Source organism: Mirounga angustirostris, unplaced genomic scaffold (assembly GCF_029215605.1).
Source record: "Mirounga angustirostris isolate CCGP_5_RB_7025 unplaced genomic scaffold, mMirAng1.0.hap1 SCAF_2, whole genome shotgun sequence".
In the NCBI taxonomy this organism is placed as follows: domain Eukaryota; kingdom Metazoa; phylum Chordata; class Mammalia; order Carnivora; family Phocidae; genus Mirounga; species Mirounga angustirostris.
The window spans coordinates 67,479,815-67,495,694 of NW_026991710.1; the positions used below are offsets into that span (position 1 = coordinate 67,479,815).

The 15,880-nt window shown below is 39.6% G+C and overlaps 1 pseudogene; it reads right to left on the reverse strand.

The window, feature by feature from the left end:
- Positions 1–11,781: 11,781 nt before the first annotated feature.
- On the reverse strand, positions 11,782–14,891 carry LOC123848904 (large ribosomal subunit protein uL2-like; annotated as a pseudogene).
- Positions 14,892–15,880: the final 989 nt, after the last annotated feature.

Below are 15,880 nucleotides of genomic sequence, written 5' to 3' on the forward strand. Positions count from 1 at the left end.
CAAAGGAAGTTGGGTTTATGCATGGCCTCTTTGGGTGAGCAGATTCCAGAAGAGGCTCCTGCAGGTGTTGAACTGGGGAGCAGGAACTGAAGGGAAGGCCACATGAAATATACCTGGAAGTACTTAGTTCCCAGCAGAGAAATGGGTAGATACCCCACAGAAGGCTTCCAAAGAGCCCATGATGCAGCCCTGGAGAGATCCAGCATGTGGGTGCCAGGCACTCCAGGACACCATGACAAAATTATACCACCAAACCCTTACCCATGCCTCTGCTCCTTTTATCTTTCTTCCCTTCTCCCCATCCAACCCCAGAAGCAGCAGTAGCAGCACCAGGATGAGAGATGGAGTGACAGGGCCAGGACGCACAGTGAAAGAATACACCAGTCTCCCTTCCTCACTCAGGTTCCTGTGCCACAAACCAGGCCTGAGCAAGAAGAAATGGGCAAGTTTTGGATTGGATGTGAAATGAAAGTTCTAGGGTGTACCAGACTAGGCTTTCTAAAAATCAGTGTTCTTATAATTGAACAATATTAAAAAATAATAATAATTAATTAATTAAAATTAAAAATGGAAAACATTTTTTATTTTTATTTTTTAAAAAGATTTTATTTATTTATTTGAGAGAGAGAGAATGAGAGAGAGCACATGAGAGGGGGGAGGGTCAGAGGGAGAAGCAGACTCCCTGCCGAGCAGGGAGCCCGATGCGGGACTCGATCCAGGGACTCAATCCAGGGACTCGATCCAGGGACTCGATCCAGGGACTCCAGGATCATGACCTGAGCCGAAGGCAGTCGCTTAACCAACTGAGCCACCCAGGCGCCCCGAAAATGGAAAATATTTTTTAAAAAGCTATGCAATCTAACCAAGATGGCAAGGGACAAGGAAGGAAAAACATGGTGAATGGCAGTAGTTGGAAGAAAACAAAGTCCATTCAATAAACGCATTATTTGTGAAAAACGTTTTGCAGGACATAGCAGGAAATAGGAGATAAACATGATATGGCTCGAGTCTTTGAACATCTCACAGTGTGGTGAGAAAAGGAAGACATGTTCATGAAAAACTCCAATACAACAAAGAAAATATATGCGCTATGAGATAAAAGCAGTGCCACTGCACTGCTGATTCTGTCTCTCCCCATATGAATTTGATCCCAACTCTCTATCACTTCTGTCCAAAACTCTAAAGAAAAAAACCCTATCTTAGGCTGAGAAAAAAAAAAAAAAATGAGGTTAAAGGCAAAATAATCAATTGCTTTTTGTTTGTTATAAAAGATTTTGGTAGAAAACTTTAAAAATTAGGCCAAAATTAGTTTTAAATGTTAATTATCTTTCATTTAGCCAAGTAAGTCTATCCCTTGTCACCACCAATAATTGAGTTGTGTGTGAAAGAGAACTAAATACTATAACTATTTGAAAGTCAGGGGTGGAAAGCAAAATTACTACTATTTATAAATTTAACAACAGTGTGAATACTTACAAAACCTAAGAAAATCAATCGAAAAGAATGATACATCAGTATGAGAGTTTGTTAAAGTAACTAGATATTTAAAAAAAATTAGTATTGCCTATGTACTAACAATAAATAGCTGGTAATTACAGTAGTCCCCCTTATCCACAGGGGATGCACTCCAAGATCCCCAGTGGATGCCTGAAACCACAGAGTGCCGAACATACAGATATATATGTTTTCTCCTGCACAGGCATACCTATGCTAAAGTTTAATTGATAAATTAGGCACAGGAAGAGATTAACAACAACTAATAATAAAATAGAATAATTATAACAATATACTATAATAGGGGCGCCTGGGTGGCTCAGTCCTTAAGCGTCTGCCTTCGGCTCAGGTCATGATCCCAGGGTCCTGGGATCGAGCCCCGCGTCGGGCTCCCTGCTCCGCGGGAAGCCTGCTTCTCCCTCCCCCACTCCCCCTGCTTGTGTTCCCTCTCTCGCTGTGTCTCTCTCCGTCAAATAAATAAATAAAATCTTTTTTAAAAAAACAAGATACTGTAATAAAAGTTATATGAATGGGTTCTCTCAAAATACGTTGCGGTACTCACCCTTCTTAGGCCGACCTGAGTCGAAAAAACACCTACGTGAGGGGAGTGACGTAGCATCCTGACGCAGAGTTAGGCTACTATTGGCTTTCAGCCGATTCGTCAGAATCATCTGCTTCCTGCCACGGTTGACAGCGGATCACCGAAAGTGCGGAAGGCAAAGCTGAAACCATGCCTAAGGGGAGACTACTGTCTAATGGAAAACAAGACATGATGGTACTGATTGAGGAGGTCATGGAGAAGACGGAACCGCTGGTGGACCCTCAAGCTGGACCTGGGCAGTCAGAGTCTCCTCACCGCATCCCCTGTCCTCGGAATGTCTGTTTGCCCACCATTCCCACAGTGGAGGTTGTTTCCAAGGATGCAGCCTTGAGAGAGTAATGTGTTGCTCAGACCATCTGCACAGTATACGTGACTGAACCACTGGTTCAGGCCTCTGGATAAATATTTACGATTCTGGCAGGCGGGTGCAGAGATCTGTTTGTCTTGCTGCCACCCAAAACAAGCCTGGTAAGTAAGTTCCCTTGCACATTAAACCTGCCACCTACCAAACTGGAGTGGTCTGCCTCTTCCCTCCGTCCCTCCTTGCCTTCTGTATAGGGGGCCCAGTTTACAAACCCACACATACACAGGAAGCCGGAGTATAAAACATCTAGGAATCACACTAATAAAAACTGCTGGACCTCTTTTTTTGAAAACTGTATATTTTTATTGAGACAATATTTTAAAAGCATCAAGCTATTTTACTGGTAGCTATTTTGTGTGCCATTTAATCTGGAACCAACAGACTTTGTCAGAACAAGATGCGTGACATATGCTAAGACATGATCCCATCAATGGCAGGTGCATAAAACATGCTACTTCACACACATAGCTACCTGCTGCTTGCAGTTCTGCTGCAGTGTCTATCTGCATAACACAAGAATTCTGTGAAAAACTATTTTTCACAATTCCCATCACAAAGAAAAAATATGTATCAGGATGTGTTTATAATTGTAAGCACTGTATTACTGAATACAGTTCTGACAAGGAAGAACTTCCACTTTGATTGGACATTGATGAGAACCAGATTCCCACTTAGACTTTTACATAACTGATGATTGGAAGAATTTCCATAAACTGGCTTCTGGTTCTACACGTTTTAACTCTCCTCTCTCCCTCACTACCCACATATTTCTTGAGGCAGGATCTGTACGATGTGTTCATCCTGACATAGGATCTCTGGCCTTGCACCTTCCCATCACCAAGTAGATGTCCATGTAATAGGCTGCAGGAGTATCCCTGGAATCCTCTCCTATCCCAGGACTTCTAGGAGTAACTTAACTATGCATGGAAGTTACTCTGAATCTCAATGTGTATCCCATTAAATTCAAACTAAATGATTTCCCAATTCAACTTCCCTTCCGCCAGGTATCAAAAATGCCTGAGGGGCAATGTAATGGAAAGGCAATCTCAATCGAACAATGAAGGGATTTGGAATTCTAAACTGATGGAGTTTTAAATATCTTACTGTCGCCTGGGATAACTATTTCTGGATAAGTAAAAACAGAGTTTTCCTTTCCGTACATATTCACCTTTTTTTCCTGGGTCCTCCTACACTTGGAAGAGAAAGCAAGGGGATGGTGGTATTTGTCTTGGCCCCCTTCTGTTCTTGCTGAGCCAGACTGTTGTTAGGCTCTTGGTTACAGCGATTTTTACACCACAGTGTGGATCATTCTGTTTTCTCGTGTGATTCTTCCACCTACTCAGTAAAAATAGCTTGTCTCTCCTCAATGTAGTAAAGTTTTAAAAGCTCTGATCTTTTCTTGCCTGATTGTGGCACCTCCCAATCTGAAAACAAGAAACAGAATACCATTCTGGTTGTCTTCATAGTAACTACTACTGTTTCTAAAACCAAAATCAGAGCAGACACACAACTCCAGTTTGGGAGGCTGGACTTCCTCCAGTCCAACAACCGGTTTCTCCTGTTAAATAATCCTCAGAGCCTAAAATGGAGAAAAGGAAGTATAGAAGCACAAAATGTATCTAGTTAGCAAAACTTTGGGGCAATGAAATTCCCAATTTTACTTTCTTTACCCACTATTCTTGCTACCCAGGAAATCTCATCCATTTCTATGGTTTCAAACCACCTATATCCCAATGACTCCAAAGTCTATGTTGGAACTTCCTCCTAAGTTCAAGATCTATTTATCCAATTCCCATGGAACATTGTAACTTAAACACGGGTCTTAAATGTAACTTATTGTCCCTTTCAAATAATCACTTTGGTGTGTATTTCCTAAGAACCAAGACATTCTCTAGCATAACCAATTATCAAAACCTGGAAAATAATATTGATTCAGTGCTACTATGAAGTCTGCAGAAGTTATTTATATTTTACCAATTATCCCAATAGTGCTCTTTCTAGGGAAAAAAAAAAAAACTCTGATCAAGTATCACACATTACATTTAGCTGCCATGTTTCCTTAGTCTCATTAATCTGAAATAGTTCCTCAGTCTATTTTTTTCTTTACCTTGACCATTTTTAATGAAGCTGGCAAGTTAATTTGAAGAGGCCTCTCAATTCGGTTTTATCTGAGAGTTCCTCATGATTAGATTAAAGCTGTATTATGTGGCAGAATTAACATCAAAGTAGTGTTGTGTTCACTTCAAGCGCATCATATTAAGCAGCGTATGATGTTTGTCTGCACCATTACTGTGACATTAAGTTTCATCACTTGGTTTCTCTACTGTAAATTTGCTATTTTTCCTTCGAGGTTAGTAAGTGCTTTGTAGAAAGATACTATGAGACTACATAAATATCCTGTTCTTCATCAAACTTTTACCAACTAGTTGAAACATTTATTGATGATTCTTGCAGGAATCAATATTACCATGACATTTGCCAAATGATGATTTTCTAACCATCATTCCTTTTATACGTGTCATTTGGCATTCTACTGTAATGAAGTTTTTCCTTTTTCCCATTTGTTTATATCAGTGTGGTCTCATGAATACCTGTTTTATTCAAGGGGTAAAAAGTCATTATGATCATTGAAATGCTCAGATTGTCCCAGCAGGAGCCATATAATACTTTTATACAATAATAAATCCCCAAAAATGGTATAGTAAGTGAGCCCTCATTAAATGCCCTGTCCAATCCCAGCTTTGAAAGAACTTATTGTGTGGACTGTATATCTGGCGTTCTTTCTTATATATGTCATTGGTGTGCATTCACAAAAATTAATAATAAATCATAGGCTAAATATATTAAGAATCTACTGTGTTCTAGGCATATTGCTAAGCACTGTCCATGTGCTACCTCATTTAATCTTTAAAAAATAAACCCATAAAACGGATATTATTTTTATAATGCCTATTTTACAACTGGGGAAACTCAGCTTTACAGGGGTTAAACAGCTAAGAAATGGGAAAACTGGGGTTTGAACCCAGATAATCTGCCTCCAGAGATTTTATCCTCTGAGCCATGCTTAGGTCTTAGATTCTTAAAGAGTAGACAAAAACCATACTTGATAAACACCCAAATGCCTACTTCCGCAAACTTCCTTCTGCATGCAGAAGATCAGCCTAGTATATAGTACTTGAGAGCACAGATCCTACTAGAGTGAGGCTGCCTAGATTCTAATTCATGTTCTTCCATTCATGAGCAGTATGATTTTGCCCTCCATGAGCTTCAGTTTCTTTCCATCTAAAACAGTAGTAATAGTAACACTTCACAGAACTGTTTTTAAGAATTGTAAGGGTTCATGCAAGTGGAGCACTTGGCTTGGCAACTTGGCACATAGTAGGCACACAATAAATATGTTTAAAAAAAATACTAAGATGGTCACAGAAAATCTCTGCTTGTGATTTTTAACTTGAGCCACACTTGTGCTATGATGGTCTCTTTGATGTAGCTTTAAGTGTTTCTTAAAAGAAACAATATTTATTGTTGCCAAATGACTGCTATGTTCTGACTTCAGAATTTCTGAGACCCTGAAACCTTCTACATGAGTATCTTCAGATATTTTGCACCTAGTCCAAATCTGGCTTTCATTAGCCATTAAAATCAAAGGCAACTTTAAATCAAAGAATAAAACAGACTTTTCCTAAGCTTAGTCTCACATTAGCATGTGAGAGAACCTGCATCAGCAAAAATCTTTTTTTTTTAATCAACCTAAACCTCTGACTAAATTAATAAGAGTTGAGTTTGACCTTTAAAATGCTAAAAAATACAGTTCCCGGTATAATTCTTGTTCATCCCCGGACCGAACCATTCTCATAGTAAATTATGGCACTAACAGCTGGCTGCCAATGAAGTCAACTATTAATTGTATGTTCACTGCACTGCCTGATATAAATCAATATGAGTAATGAGCAATTGTCCTCAGTCTATAGATACACAGATCCTACATTGCAAAATAATTTAAGGTTGGCTGTCAGCCTCCTCAGACTACATGTCATTTGGTCTTCGCTAAAGATACAGCGAAAACGAACACACATTGAAAACCGCCTAATCTGTCTCTGCCGCAAACTTCTAGTCATCCCAATAAAAATGACAACAGAAATGATTTTTGATAGCGTATTAAAATAAACAACTTCTATGCTTTTAAAGATCCCGATGGACTCTAAAGAATGGGATTCAGGGTGTCACTACTTTCTGATCTCAAACTCTCAAAATTCCCTCTCTGTTCATGTCCTTCTACCTTTCCCACTCCCTCCTTTCTACCAAACCTGCTCTCCATCTTCATAAAGGCCACCAGCCTCCCTGTTTTCCTGCTTCCCACTACTACCTAGCTTCTTTTGTCTCTCTACCCTGATTCGATCCCATGGACCCTAAGGGATAGTGACACTTTCATTTTACAGTTGACCATTCCTACTTTAGGAATTGCTTACCCTAGACCACCTCAGTGTTCCTCATCACTGACTCCTGGATGGCAGAGTATTACCAAGGAATATAAGAAAATGATGCTGACAGAGTCTATCCTACACCCACCTACAGAGTCTATCCTACACCCACCTACAGAGTCTATCCTACACCCACCTTGTTTAACTTTGATAGGCCCTTTATACAGTTCAATAATAAATTTAAGTGCAGATTTTGCAAAGTGGCTTCTATAAAGCACTCTCAGAATATGTTGACAAGTCTTTGGTGTGGGTAGTGGATTCCATGGTTCTTTAAGCTCGAAAACCACTGGTTTGAATGAAGTTAAGCTCTTTTCTGCAGAACTTAGTAGAGCCAGGCACAGTGGGGATTTCCAGGTAGGGATTACATATGAACCATTTCTCAAAATTTTTGCCTAAGGAACCACTTTTTCACAGTACAACCATATCTCTATATACTGTGAAACAAGTTGGGGATAGAATATATTAATTCATCTCTTATTAACTCCTAACACAGCTGTTCTGAACCAGGTTAAATCAGTTCTGGTACCAATTTCATTACTGGGTGGGGGGCCTAGATGCCACACCAACAAGCAATTCTCAGATACCAGCTGGGTGTCCTACAATTTAACTCAATTCTGATACTATCTACCTAGAGATAGCATCAAATTCCACAGGTTAAGAGTTCAGTCCTAACAAGACTGCCCACCTCCCCCACAACTTTAGATGCCAGTTACAAGCCCAGGTTGTTACCTGTGCTTCTGACCAACTGGCTATAAATCAAAGGTTCCCATGACCTCATCCCTGTGTTCAACTAATTTGCTAAAGCATCTCACAGAACTCAGAGAAACAATTTACTTGCTAGATCACTGATCTGTTACAAAAGGATGTAACTCAGGAACAGCAGATGGAAGAGGTGCATAGGGCAAAGTGTGGGTGAGGGCACGGAGCTTCTAAGCCCTTTGCAAGCACACAGCTCTCCCAGCACCTCCATGTGTTCACCAACCTGAAGCTCTTCGAAGCTCTTCAGGCTCCCCTCTTTTGAGTGTTAATAGAAGCTTCCTTACACAGGCGTGACCGTGACCAGTTAACTGATTGGCCATTGGTTATTCAACCTGCAGCCCCTCTCCTCTTCCAGAAGGTTGGGGGTGTGAGAGTGAAACCCTCTATCACAGGGTTGTCCCCACTGGCAGCCAAGCCCCATTCTTAGGTGCTTTCCAATGGTCACTTCATTAACATAACAAAAGGCACCTTATCGCTCTCCACACTTCAGGAAATTCCAAAGGTGTTAGGAGTTCTGTGCCTGAAAAGATAGACCAAATACATTTTATTATTTTAAATCACAGTATCACACATGTCCACTCTAAAATTTCTCTTTTTTTAAGATTTTTTTTTTAATTTGAGAGAGAGACAGAGATCGTGACAGAGAGCATGAGCAACGAGCCCGAGGACAGGGCTTATCCCAGGGCCCTGGGCTCATGACCTGAGCCTAAGGCAAATGCTTAACCAACTGAGCCACCCAGGCCCTCCCACCTCTAAATTTCTTGACTCATTCTTGCCTCCTGGGTTGTAATAAACGACTTAATTTACATGGAAGCTGAAGACCTCTTCACATGAATTCTTCAGTTTAGCTGCTTTTTCCAGTCTGCTCCTCTCTTCTCTGAAGCTGAAGAAGTGCTAGAGGTAGGTTCCTGCCGACCAGTCTCCTTCTCATATCTTAAGATGCTGTCCCCTCACCCCATCTATAGAAACCCCCTTCATTAGCCACCTCACTTCCTTACACTTGAAACCTGTATCTACAAACATGTCAACACTCATCTGGCATAAAAACCCTGTCAACCAGCTAACTACCTGTAATCTCTCAATGTCCCCTTTCATATACTTTGGCCACCACCAAACTATTCCCTGAATGTACCCTGTACTTTCTTGACTCCCGGTCTTTGCTCATACTGTTAAGCCCAGATATGATTATTATCATCTTCCCCATCTTGAATACAATTCATCCCAGAACATTCCACAAACCAATCAAGCGAGTAAGATCTTTTTCACCTCTATTCCTCTAATACCTACCATGTTCTATTTTGTTTGATATCTTTAGAGGTTGTTCAGAAGTTTTTAAATCATATCTATTGAGCTATAATTTACAAAAAGTACCTATTTCAAGTATACAACTTGATGAATTTTGAAAATATATACACTCGTTTTACCATCACCATAATCTAGGTATGTAACATTATTCCATGACTCCCAAGTTCCCTCATGACCCTTAGCAATTAGTCCACCAGTTAGTTCAGTCTTAGGCATCATGTAATAATGATAAAATGATTAGCTCATTGGGATGACATAAAAAATCATAATTGTGTATAGATTTCATAATAAAGCTGTAAAATACATGAAAAATGAAAGAATAAAGGGAAAAATACATATTTCTAGTCACAGTGGAGATTTTTGAAGTTAATTATGTTTTAAATAATTTTTTAAAGATTTAAAACAAGAAAAAAGTTGTTAATATTTACCTACACATTTACCATTTGTTTCATTACTTTCTGTAGATCCAAGTTTCTGTCTGGTATCATTTTCCTTGAACCTGAAGAACTTTTTTCAATATATCTTATAATGAAGATCTGCTGGAAACAAATTCTCTCACATTTTGTTTGTCTGAAAAAAGAAATCTGTATTTTGCTTTTACAGTTGATAGCTTTTCTAGATATCTAATTCTAAGTTAACAGCAGAACTTTAAAGATATTTTTCCTCTGGCTTGCGCTGTTATTAACCAGAAGTCTGTTGTCCTTTTCATTTTTTTAAATTTTTTATTTATTTATTTGACAGAGAGAGAGAGAGCATGCATGAGCTGGGGGAGAGGCAGATGGAGAGGGAGAAGCATACTCATTCCCCACTAAGCAGTGAGCCCGATGCGGGACTCGATCCCAGGACCCCAATCATGACCTGAGCTGAAGGCAGAGGCTTAACCTACGGAGCTACCCAGGCACCCCTTATGACTTTTTTTTTAAGTAGTTTTAGGTTCATAGCAAAATTGAGAGGGAGGTACAGAGATTTCCCATATGTCCTCTGCCCTCACACATGCATAGCCTCCTTTGTTATCAAAAGTAGTATATTTGTTATAAATGATGAACCTACACATTCTAATTAACCAACATCCATAGTTTATATTACAGCTCACTCCTGGTGTTGTACATTCTATGCATTTAGACAACAGCATAATGACATGTATCCATTATTATGTAGTATTATACAGAATGTTTTCAATGCCCTAAAAATCCCCCGTGCTCTGTCTATTCATCCCTCCCTCCATCCTCACTTCTAGAAACCATTCATCCTTCTACCGTCTCCACAGTTTTGTTTTTTCCACAATGACATAACTTCAACCATACAGTATGCAGCCTTTTCAGATTGACTTCTTTCACTTAGTAATATGTACTTAAGTTCCCTCCATGTCTTTTCATTGCTTGATAGCTCATTTTGGGGGGGGGGGCACTGAACAATATTCCATTATCTGGATATACCATAATTCATTTATACTTTCACCTACTAAAACACATCTTGGTTGCTTCCATGTTTAGGCAATAATGAATAAAGCAGCTATAAACATCATGTGCAGGTTTTTGTGTGAACGTAAGTTTTTAACTCCTTTGGACAAATACCAAAAAGTGCAATTGCTGGATCTTATGGTAAGAGTACATATAATTTTGTAAGAAACTGTCCAACTGTCCTCCAAAGTGGCTGTGCCATTTTGCATTCCCACCAACAATGAATGAAGAGTTCCTATTGCTACACATCTTTGTTAGCATTTGGTGTTGTCAGTGTTCTGGATTTTGGCCATTCTGATAGATGTGTAATAGTATGTCATTGTTGTTTTAATTTGCATTTCACTGATGATGTACGATGTGAGCATCTTTTCATATGCTTATTTACTATCTGTATATCTTTAGTGAATGTGTGTTAAGGTTTTTGCCCCATTTTTTAATCAAGTTGTTTGTTTTCTTATTACTGAGTTTTAAGAATTCTTCATATATATATTTTTTAAGATTTTATTTATTTATTTGACAGAGAGATACACAGCGAAAGAAGGAACACAAGGAGGTGGAGTTGGAGAGGGAGAAGCAGGCTTCCAGCAGAGCAGGGAGCCCGATGCGGGACTGGATCCCAGGACCCTGGGATCATGACCTGGGCCGAAGGCAGACGCTTAACGACTGAGCCACCCAGGCATCCCTCTTCGTATATTTTTGATAATGGTCTTTTGTTAGATGGATTCTTTGCAAGTATTTCCTCCTAGTCTATGACTTATCTTCTTGTTCTCTCGACATTGTCTTTCACAGAGCGGAAATTTTTAATTTTAATGGAGTCCAGCTTATCAATTATTTCTTTCATGGATCATGCCTTTGGTGTTGCTTCTAAAAAGTCATCATCACACCCAAAGTCATCTAGGTTTTTTCTAATGCTATCCTCTGGAAGTTTTATAGTTTTGCATTTTACATTTAGGCCTATGATCCATTCTGAGCTAATTTTTGTGAAGGGTGTAAGGTCTGTGTCTGGATTCATTTTTTTTTTTTTCTTGTGGGTATCCAGCTGTTCTAACCCCATTTGTTGAAAAGACTGTCTTTGCTCCATTGTATAGCCTTTGCTCCTTAGTCAAAGATGTTGACTATGTTTATGTGGGTCTATTTCTAAGCTCTGTATTTTGTTCTATTGATCTATTTGTCTATTCTTTTATCAATATCATACTGTCTTGATTACTGTAGCTTTCTGGTACGTTGATTTTGTTGTTGTAGTTTTGTTTTTGTTTTTGTTTTTGTTTTTGTTTTTGTTTAGTAGCAGAAAGACAGACTTTATTGAGCCCCTCAACCCTAGTTTTCTTTGTCCTGCACAGGCTTGGTTTCCCAGAGACCCCTGTTCTGGCGGGCAGCAGTAAGACCCACTTTGTAGCTAGCAGGGGCATCTCTGTGGATAGTAGAGGGTTTACCCATGTGCTGGTGGTTGCCCCCTCTGAAAGGATACTCCACAGGATTCATAGCCCCAGCCCACATTCATGGCCAGCAATTCCTCTCAACCAGCCTTCAGAATGAGCTTGTCAGTACAGCCACCTCCAGCCACCATACCGACCATACCTCTGTTGGCTGAAGAAAAGACCTTCTTTGAACCAAAAGGACAGCTTCCCTTGGGTCTTCTTGGCCTTGGGGTTGTGGGAGATGAGAGTGGTATAGTTTCCAGAGGCTCAGGCCAACTTGTCCCAGTCTTCTCCTCCAGCAACATACAATGATGCCCTCCAGCATACTGCCCACCGGGAGCACATTGCCTATGTTGAGCTGGTTCTTCTTGCCACAGTACACGAACTAGCTAGTGTGGATGCCCTTGGCAGCGATGAATAGCTCCCTCCACTTCTTAAACCAGTGTGGATACCAGAAGACTACCTCAGTGAGCAGTACACCCCAGCCTGGGTCATGGATGATGTTCTTCATGATGCCCTTGATGTAGCTTGACCACTCTGTGAAGTCCACAGTGCGCAGACAGGCAGTGCTTCATGTGGGTGTAGAACACTGAGCTGGCACCCTTTCCCTACCCCAGATAACGGTAATGGCTCATGGTGGTAGCCTGCTGACAAGCAGAGTTGGAAGAGCTCTAGTAAGTTTTGAAGTTAGGTAGTGTCAGCACTTTGACTTTCTTCTTCTCCTTCATTAATTGCTTTCTATCTGGGTTTTTTACTTCTCCATATAAATGTTAGAATCAGTCTGCCAATATCCACAAATAACTTGCTGGGAATCTGACTGGAGTTGCATCGAATCTATAGATCAAGTTGGGTTAAACTGATACCATCACAATATTGAGTCTTACTATCCATGAACATGAAAATGTATCTTCATTTTTTTAGTTCCCTGATTTTGTTCATCAGAGTTTTGTAATTTTCCACATGTAAATCTTGTACATATTTTGTTAAATTTATGTTGAAGTATTTCAGTCTTTGGGTACTAAAGTGAATGGCATTATGCTTTTAATTTCAAATTCCATTTGTTCATTGCTAGTATAGGGGAAGCAATTGACTTTTGCATATTAATCTTGTATTCTGCAACCTTGCTATAACCACTTATTCCAGTTTTTTTGTCAATTCTTTCAAATTTTCTAAACAGATGATCATGTCATCTATGAAGACAGTATTATTTCTTCCTTCCCAATCTGTGTATCTTCTATTTCCTTTGTTTGTCTTACTGCATTAGCTAGAATTTCCAGTGGTAGTGGGGGGTGCCTGGCTAGCTCAGTGGGTTAAGCATCTGCCTTCGGCTCAGGTCACGATCTCATTGTCCTGGGATCAATCCCTGAGTCTCCAGTCGGGCCCCCTGCTCAGCAGGGAGTCTAACTTATCCCTCTGCCCCTCCCCCCTGCTTGTGCTCTCTCTCTCTTTCTTAAATAAATAAATAAAATCTTTTTTTTTTAAGATTTTATTTATTTGACAGAGACAGAGAGAGCACAAACAGTGGGAGCAGCAGGCAGAGGGAGAAGGAGAAGTAGGCTCCCCACGGAGCAGGGAGCCCGATGCGGGACTTGATCCCAGCACCCTGGGATCATGACCTAAGCCGAAGGAAGATGCTTAACCGACTGAGACACTCAGGTGCCCCAATAAATAAAATCTTTAAAAAAAATGAAAAAGAAAAGGAGTGGTGGGAGGAAACATCCTTTCTTTGTACCTGATCTTAGTGGGAAAACTTCTAGTTTCTCATTTCTAAGTAAGATGTGAGCTGTAGATTTTTTTGTAGATATTTTTATCAAGTTGAGGAAGTTTCTCTCTCTTCCTAGGTTGCTGAGAATTTTTATCATGAATGAGTATTGTATTTTGTCAAATGCTTTTTCTGTATCCATTGATGTGATCATGTAGTTTCTCTTTTTTAGTATCTTGATGTGATAGATTACATTAATTGGTTTTGAATGTTGAATCAGCCTTGTTTACCTGGACTTGATCCCACTTGGTTATGGTGTGTATCTGTGGTCTTTTTTATCTTTGTTTTGCTCTATATAATGTGATCTCTCGTTGCTCTTAAAGTTTGCTTTTTGACACTGGTTTCCAACATTTTATTTTTTTTTTTTTAAGATTTTATTTATTTGTCATAGAGAGAGAGAGAGAACGAGCACATGCAGGGGGAGCGACAGGCAGAGAGAGAAGCAAGCTCCCTGCTGAGCAAGGAGCCTGATGCAGGACTCGGTCCCAGGACCCTAGGATCATGACCTGATGCAAAGGCAGACGCTTAACCAACTGAGCCACCCAGGCATCCCATATTTTATTTTAGAGAGAGAGCACAAGCAGGATGGGCAGAGAGAGAAGGAGAGAGAATCTCAAGCAGACTGTGCTGAGCATGGAGCCTGACACGGGGCTCCATCTCACAGCCCTGAGATCATGACCTGAGCCGAGACCAAGAGTCAGACGATCAACCAACTGTGCCACCCAGGTGCCCCAGTTTTAATTATAATATGCCTTGACATTGTTTTCTTAATGTTTATTTTACTTACCACTCATTGACTATGTTATATCTGTGGGTCTGTACATTTTCTCAAATTTGGAAAATTCTTTATCATTATTTCTCCAAATTTTTCTTCTGCTCCATTCTCTTCTTGGACTCCAATTACATGCATGTTAGATTTCTTAATATTGTTCCATAGCTCACTGAAACTCTAATCAGTATTTTTTTTTCATATTTTCTTCTCTCTGTTTTTCAACTTGAATATTTTATATTTCTAGGTTCTCAAGGTCACTAATTTTTCATATGCAGCACCTAAGCTCCTATTAAACCTATCCTGCAGAGTTTTTACTTTAAATCTACAGTTGGCCATTGAACAATGCATAGGTTGAGGAGTACCAATCTCCTACACAGTTAAAAACCCACATGTAACTTTTAGCTCCCAAAAAACTTAATTGTAATAGCCTACTATTGACCAGAAGCCTTACCAATAACACAGTCGAGTAACACATGTTTTGTATGTCATATGTATTATACACTGTATTCTTACAATAAAATGGCTAGAGAAAAAAAAAATGTTATTAAGAAAATCATAAGGAAGAGAAAGTACATTTTCAGTACTCTACTGAATTTATTGAAAAAATCCACATATACATGGATCCATGAGTTCAAAACCTTGTTTTTCAAGGGTCGACATATTTTTAATGTACAAAAGTTCCATTTTGTTTTTTATATCTTCCATTTCTGTCCTCATCATGTTCATGTTTTTTATTAAATTCTTAAAAATATTTATACTAGCTATGTTAAAAGTCCTTGTCTGCTAGTTCCATTATCTCTGTCATTTCTGGCTCTGCTTCTGGTGACTGATCTTCTAATCATGATTGTGGTCACACATGTTTTTTCACATATCTAGTAATTTTGATGCTGGACATTGTGGATATTATACTGTTAAGTGCTGGATGATTTTGTTTTGTTTTTTTAAAGATTTTATTTATTCATTTGAGAGAGAGAGAGAACACAAGAGTGGGGAGGGTCAGAGGGAGAAGCAGACTCCCTGCTGAGCAGGGAGCCTGATGCAGGACTCGATCCTGGGACTCCAGGATCATGACCCAAGCCAAAGGCAGTTGCTCAACCAACTGAGCCACCCAGGCACCCTGGATGATTTTGTTTTTGAAATTTGTCTTAATAATCAGATAAATCCTAGCTTACTCCTTTTAAGATTTTCTGTTTAAACTTTGTTAGGGCAGGTTTAGGAACTTTACTCTCAGACTAATTTAGCCTGGTTATTGAGGCATGACCCTTCTGAGGTTTCTATTAATTGCCCCAAGTGTTCAATGAGATCTCTCTAATCTGGCTAGATGGAATTTGGTCATCTCTCTGCCCTGTGTGAGCTATTGAATTTTTTTTATTTTATAGCCCTCTTATGACACATGTTCTTTTCCTAGCTTCATAAACAAATGCACTGATGGGTATTCATTCAAAGACTTTAGGGGCCCCCTAT